This window comes from Salvelinus namaycush, chromosome 37 (assembly GCF_016432855.1).
Source record: "Salvelinus namaycush isolate Seneca chromosome 37, SaNama_1.0, whole genome shotgun sequence".
NCBI lineage: Eukaryota > Metazoa > Chordata > Actinopteri > Salmoniformes > Salmonidae > Salvelinus > Salvelinus namaycush.
In genome coordinates, this window is record NC_052343.1 from 13526164 (window position 1) to 13533953 (window position 7790).

Below are 7790 nucleotides of genomic sequence, written 5' to 3' on the forward strand. Positions count from 1 at the left end.
TGACTGCCGGTGCCAAACCACCAGGGACCCCTTTGTATTAGATGCAGCCTTCGAGCATGCATCACCTAAGGCCTTTGTCTGCTCTATTGTAACATGTTATATCAATTCCTTCACCAATTACTGCAGTCATGAGCGGTAATAGCCAACCCTTATTACCCTAATGACAACACATACGAGTGATTCCATACGAAACCAGGGGGGAAAAAGGCCATAATTTTGCTGATTTAAAAAAAAAAGATTGAATCCATAGAATGGTCCTTTGGAAGAATGATTGTTGACATATATTTGACATTTGTATCTAAAAGCATAATTGAGAAATAATTTATCAAAGTTGTCATATTTATTACATTTTGGCCTTACTCAGGCCTCCTTAAATACGCCATAATGTTTAATCTGTATGGGCTGCAAAGATGAAAATTGGTGTAATATGAAGTGTTACCGCTTGCTCTGTAATATGAGTAGCATTTTAATTTCAATTTTTATATGAATGTTGACAAATAGAAACATGAATATTGAAAAAACAACATTTTTGATTTGGCACATTTTTTAAATATTGTTGAACATAATACTCTACGGCCCTCCCACATAAGGAACTCCCTTAATTGAAAGGAAAAACCAAAAACCCGCAGACACTCGGCCCTCCATGGAATGAGTTTGACACCCCTGCTCTACGGGCATATCAAAGTTCCAGAGTGGGATCTATGCTACTTTTAGAGTTATGATCCAGTTTGTTAACATTACCAAAATGGATTCAAAATGGTCGGCCTCTGCTGGTGATTTGCATGAGGTGCAATGATGCAAGTAAAATGAGGGCTGTGATTGGTTACATTGCCTGCTGTGCCAATTTCTCTATATAAAATGGGCCATAAAATTAAACTAGCAGAGATCCCACTCTGGAACTTTGATATGCCCCTAGAGTATATTATGTTCAACAATATATTGAAACATTTGCCAAATACATATTTTTTTCAATATTCATGTTTATAATTTTCAATATTCATGTTTATATTTTTCAATATTCATAAATGAATGTACAAAAATGTTATTGAAATCATAATACTACTCATATTACAGAGCAAGCATTAAAGTTTCATATGACACCAATTTTTGCTTTTTAGCATCTACAGATGAAACATTATGGAGTCTTAAAGGAGGCCTGGGTATGGCAAAAATGCCATAATATGGCAAATTTGATTCAGTATTTCTCATTTATGCTTTTAGATACAACTGTCAAATATATGTTAACAGTCCTTCCTCCAAAGGACCATTCTATGGATTAAATGTTGCAAAAATCCCCAAATCATCGTATTTTGTTTGTTCTGTTTTCGTATGGAATCACTTATAAGGAACATCTTCTACCAAATGGTCTAACACTATAGGCATCACCTAAGGTACCTGCTGTAACACCTATCAAATCTATCTCCTGAAGACACTCTCCAGGCTACCTTGTTGCCACTACTATTGCATCATTTCGCTACCCCATCCCCTTAACCTTTCTTGGCAGTCTTAAACAAATCTACTTAGAAAAAAAAGTGAACACCTCACACACATGGTTATGGGTTTAAAAAAATAAGACAGCTTTACCATGTCAGATATAGAGTTGAAATTCATTCAATTTTGAGTTTGCATCTCAATATTACATTTTATAGACATCACAGAGTACTGAAATATAACACAACCGTTTGACATAGCAACACTGGATGTTTATTAATTATGAGAAATATGAATAACATTCCACCCATGAGACCACTCTTGGTCATTCGACTGCAGGAAAGGGCTCTATGCAACAGTTCCTCCTGCAAATAGGCCTACATTTCAATTGTGTACTTGTAGTAGTAAAGGAATAAAACTCCGTGTAAGAACAAGAAAAACATTTGAATGCCGTTTGAAGCTATAAAGTTGCTTGTTTGCGGCAAGGTCCTCAGTGTATACACAGTGTATCCTGTGGAATTTTTTACTTCAATTGTCCACTTTGGCCAAGGTACAAAAATGCACAAACAATCAATCAAGCATTGCTCAAACAAAAATACACTTACACAGAAAAAACAAATGTAGTTACATTTATTCCAACCAGCGCCTTGTGCACTCACAAAGACCCTCACACCATCATTGAGCTGGTTAATACTTTTTGAAATTGGAAGACAGATATTTCCTTTAACATCAGCCAGCCTATAACATACCATTGATATCCAGATCCATTTCCTCGTCACCCAAGTTATTTGTTTTCTTGCCATCATGGAAAGAGAGGTAGACAATGTTTCAAAGAATCCTTTAAAGAGACTTCATTGTTTTTTGGGTGGCTTCAATGGGCCTTAGATGTTTGATGTCAGCAATGGGATAAATGTTAACTATTCAATGTCTGCAATCAAAAAAATGACAAATAGACAACTTTGTCACTTTTTATGGAAAGGATGCAGAGTCATAAATCTGAATGACCAAATGAGGTTAATTGAAATGTTTACTGTGCCGTAACTTGTGCCTAATTATGAACATCTAGATGAGCATTTTAGGGAAATGAGTCGAAGAGATTCATACCAGTAGTTCTGTTGTAGATAGCATCTTGCTATAGTTCTATGTAATATCATTTTCATATCTGAAATAAAATAAAGCATATCACTGCCCACAGATGGCATGTTAGCAGTGTGCTACATCTGAACAGATTATCACACCTTGGACTATCCCTTTATGGACAATATCTGTGTCTCTTTATTTGGGCAACTCCTTAACTGTACGCCTTATAGAGTAGCATGTTTACAAATAGTCAATAGCTGACAGAAAAATATGTTATGCACTTCAAGCAGATGCCATACACCTACCAAATGAGTATGCTTTCACACTTTGACATGTGATGTTCTTGTGATGAACTGTGGTCTTTTCCTATCACAATGTATCAGTTTAGTGGTACCTTTCTGTGCACAAGTGTCTTTGCATGTTTTTGCAAAATATCCCCTCCAAGCATGTTGAGTGCTTTACGCATGTTGATGCTGCTGTTATTTAGTTGGTACAGTACAGTATTCACTGTCAACGTTTGAGCCTTCTTTTGAACGTGTATTATGCTTGCCTTGAGCCTCTTTCCTTTCATAATAAAAGTAATTACGATGCATTACCTTTTTTGTTTTTTGTTTTAATACGTCAAACATCAGACAAAAAGTTAAGGGAGAAAAAACCTAATTATTATTTTTTAATTATGCCCTTTCCAAGCTCATGATATGGGTAAAAACATTAACACTTTCTCTTTAACACATTTTCAGCTTGTGGCAGGGGTGGCTCGCAGCCGTCTGTATCATTTGTGTAAACCCAGGCACTTTGTCTGGCTCTCATCAGGCCACTAGACACACCTGCTATTGCTCCAGCCGCAGGCAAGGGCTGCTCTTTCGAGCGAGACGGATCCAATACCATGCAGAATAACAATTCACTGTGACACACAAATGGTGTGCCTTGATATATATAATTATCGCATAGACAGACAGGGATGGGGAACCTATTTAATATTACATCAAAATATTTATGTACAATCATTTTGTGAAATATTAAAACGCTTGTGTAAAGCAATAAGCAATTGTTATTATGCCATTTCGTACAATGCTGTTACATATCTTTCAAAAAAGCCGTAGAGGTCTTCAGTAATTCATATTATCTACCTTAAATGTTTTCCAAATATATTTTTGATATTTTCAACACTTCTCTTTGTCTGTTTATTAAAGATACACATACACTAACATTGGAACATGAAATACAAAGCCTTTGTGTGTCTTCCTGTTAGAAGCAGGTATTCATTTCCATATCCACATACTCTACTACAGTAATTTGGAGTTCTCTGCTCATGGTAAGGACATAAACCTGTGGGGATCAATAACTATCAATTATCAATAACTGATAATGACTCTTGTAAAGGAAATGCACCCATTAATTACATGAGTATTTTAAAGGCACAGTGCAGTCAAAAACTTGACTTGCCTGTGTTTTATATAGGGTGGGGTCTGAAATTATTGACACACTTGATAAAGATTAGCAAAAATTAATGTATAAAATAAATCATTCAAATAGTTATAGTTATATTGTATGCTACATTTTTGGGGGGAAGGATATTATTGAATACTAATACAATTGCTCAGAGAAAATATTTTGTTTAACAAGTAGTGCTTAACTTGGGTAGGAGCTCACTGGAGCTTAGTACCTGCACCTCAAATGTTCCTGTTCCTCTTATAGAATATTAGCTCAAAAGTATTGTGGCACTCCTGCACCTAAATATAAACTGTACCGTCACCCAAAATGACTACAGGAACCAATTTCAATCCAAGTCAAGCACTAATAAGAAGTCTTTCTTCTCTAAAGGGTAGGGGTCAAAATTATTCACACCCCTATTTCAAATACTTTTCGATACCTCTCCTAGCGAGGATAACGACACTGAGCCTTTTTCTAAAATGTTTTATGAGTTGGAGAACACATTGGGAGGGATCTTGACCATTCCTCCATACAGAATCCTTTGACGGGGCTGCAGTGGAGCAGATCGAGAGCTTCAAGTTCCTCGGTGTCCAAATCAGTAAAGACTTAAAATGGTCCAAACACAGTCGTGAAGAAGGCGCGACACCGCCTCTTACCCCCTCAAGAGGTTGAAAAAAGTTCGGCATGGGCCCTCAAATCCTCCAAAAGTTCTACAGCTGTACCACTGAGAGCATTTTGACTAGCTGCCTCACAGCCTGGTATGGCAATAGCACCGCCCTCGATCGCATGGCGCTACAGAGGGTGGTGCGGACAGCCCAGTACATCACTGGGGCCGAGCTCCCTGCCATCCAGGACATCTATAGTATATTAGGCGGTGTGGTAGGAAGGCCTGGAAAATTGTTAAAGACTCCAACCACCCAAGCCATAGACTATTCTCTCTGCTTCCGCATGGCAAGCGGTACCGGTGCATCAAGTTTGGCACCAACAGGCTCTTGAACGGCTTCTATCCCCAAGCAATAAGACTGATAAATAGCTAACAAAATAGCAACACTGAGTATCTGAGTTAATCTTGAATGTTAATTATATTTTTTATTTTTGCATTGCTTCTATGTACACTCACAGGCCCTACACACACGTACACACCCACTCACATATAAGCTGATGCTACTCTGTTGATCTTATATCCTGTTGCCTAGTCACCTTACCCCTATACATATCCACCTCCATCACTACAGTATCCCTGCACATTGTACATATGGTATTGGAACTGACCGTGTACAGTACATTTGGAAAGTATTCAGACCCCTTGACTTTTTCCATATTTTGTTACGTTAGAGCCTTATTCAAAAATGTATTAAATAGTTTTTTCCCCCTCATCAATCTACACACATAACGTAACAAAATGTGGAAAAAGTCAAGGGGTCTGAATATTTTCTGAATGCAAGTATGCTTAATTACTTACTTATTGTGTTCTTCATAATTCTTCTTATTTCTCATGTGTTTTTTTTTCTCCTAGTATTACATTGTTATTGATTATTGCATTGTTGGGTTTAGAATTGAAACTTCCAGATCCTTGATATCTTTAGTCTGCACTTATGGACTGCCGTCTACATTTCAAACCACAAGTCCGGAGACTAAAAAGGCCATTGCAAAATGTTGATTTTGGGGCCAATTATCAATTCTTTGTGGATTTTGATGTGTGCTTGGGGTTATTGTCTTGCTGGAAGATTCGCTTGCTGCAAGGTTTCAGCCTCCAGTCTGAGGCAACCAGGTTTTTGGCTAAAATATCCTGGTACTGGGTAAAGTTCATGATGCCATTGAACTTGACAAGGGCCCCATAACCAGTGGTAGCATAATAGCCTCATAACATCAAAGATCCACCACCATATTTTACAGTAGTATGGAATGATTTTCTGCTCATGCATTCTCATTTCGACACCAAACCCACCACTGGTGTGCGCGACCAAATTTTGCAATGGCCATCTGTCTCCGGACTTGAAACCCAATGATAACCTGTGAATCAAATTGAAGAGGGCAGTCCATAAGCATAGACGAAGGATATCAATGATCTGGAAGGATTCTGTATGGAGGAATGGTCTAAGATCCCTCCCAATGTGTTCTCGAAAAAAAATGTAAAGGCTCAGTGCCGTTATCCTTGCAAGGTGAGGTATTGAAAACGGGTGTCAATAATTTTGACCCCTACCTTTTTGAGAAAAAAAAGATTACTTGTTAAACACAATCTCTTTCTCTGAGCAATTGTATTAGTATAAAATAATATAATTTCCCCCCGCTTTTTTGGCATTCAATATACCTCAGTATTTGAATTATTTATTTTATACATTCATTTTTGCTCATCTTTATCAAGGGTGTAAACAATTTCAAACCCCACTGTATATTTCCACACTATAAGATTGGAATAATATTATGAAATTGTGAAAATGATGTTACATTTTCAGCTTCCCCCTCCCCATACATACCAATCTGTGTTTTTAGTGGCTCTTTAAGGTCTACTACACACACTCAGCCACCTTACATATACTGTATGTACGGACTATATTTCATTCCCAAAGGGGCTGTTTTAGTTTTTCTGCTGTAATCTATGCAAGTTTATTTAATGGTCCGTAAACAGTTTTCTTGGGAATGTTCCCCTGTGAGTGGGAATGGCCATGAGTAGGACTTAAAGAGGTTATTGGAATTGCACAATCAATTTTGCAGTGCAGGGGAATGATTCCTCCGTTGGGGTACAACATTTATCTTACCTCCATTTACTGACAAGAGGAAGAAATGGGCATAGAGAAAACTAGCTACAGGATACATGTCCAGTAGGTAAAAAGGGAAAATGAATCTAACCAATATACTTTGAAGACTCCTGGGCCTTTAAGGTACATGGACTTTATATTACTTCTTTCTTCTAAGCTTCTTGGGTTGAAACATGGTGCACAGCTCATACCTTGACCATATAGAGAGACTGATGTACTATGGTACATTGCTGAAACCATCACAGCTGTATAAAAGAACAGAATAGACACTGTACATGTATAGCTAAGCACTTAAAAAAATTGCTTGAAATTTTCCTGATTGGTCACCAGGGACATCATTGTGAAATGAATGCTATAAATAGAGGTGAGGTTGGACGAGCTTATTAAGCAGTCCTCCAGAGAAAATATGAAATTAAAATAAACCTCTCAGGCTCAACGAGACAAAAAAATAAATGCCCCATTGTGCCAATTACTTACAGAAGCTGTGTGGTGAACCTTATGCAACCCCAAAAAAATCATTAAAACTAGTCAGTCAGGACTAATTCAAAACACATACGATTGTATATGCCTGCAGGTATACACAGTGTACAAAACATTAGGAACACCTTCCTAATACTGAGTTGCACCCCCCCATCGGGGCATGGACTCTACAAGCTGTCGAAAGCATTCCACAGGGATGCTGGCCCATGTTGACCCCAATGTTTCCTACAGTTGTGTCAAGTTGGCTGGATGTCCTTTGGGTGGTGGACCATTCTTGATACACACGGGAAACCTACTACCATACCCCGTTCAAAGGCACTTAAATCTTTTGTCTTGACCATTCACCCTCTGAATGGGACACATACACAATCCATGTCTCAAGGCATAAAAATCATTATTTAACCGGTTTCCTCCCCTTCATCTACACTGATTGAAGTGGATTTAACAAGTGGCATCAATAAGGGATCATACCTTTCACCTGGGTTCACCTGGTCAGTCTCATGGACAGAGCAAGTGTTCCTAATGTTTTGTACACTCAGTGTATGTAGATGCAGTTTGTCGATGAGCAATAGTCATATAATAAATAAATCAAAAGGACAAGTAGCA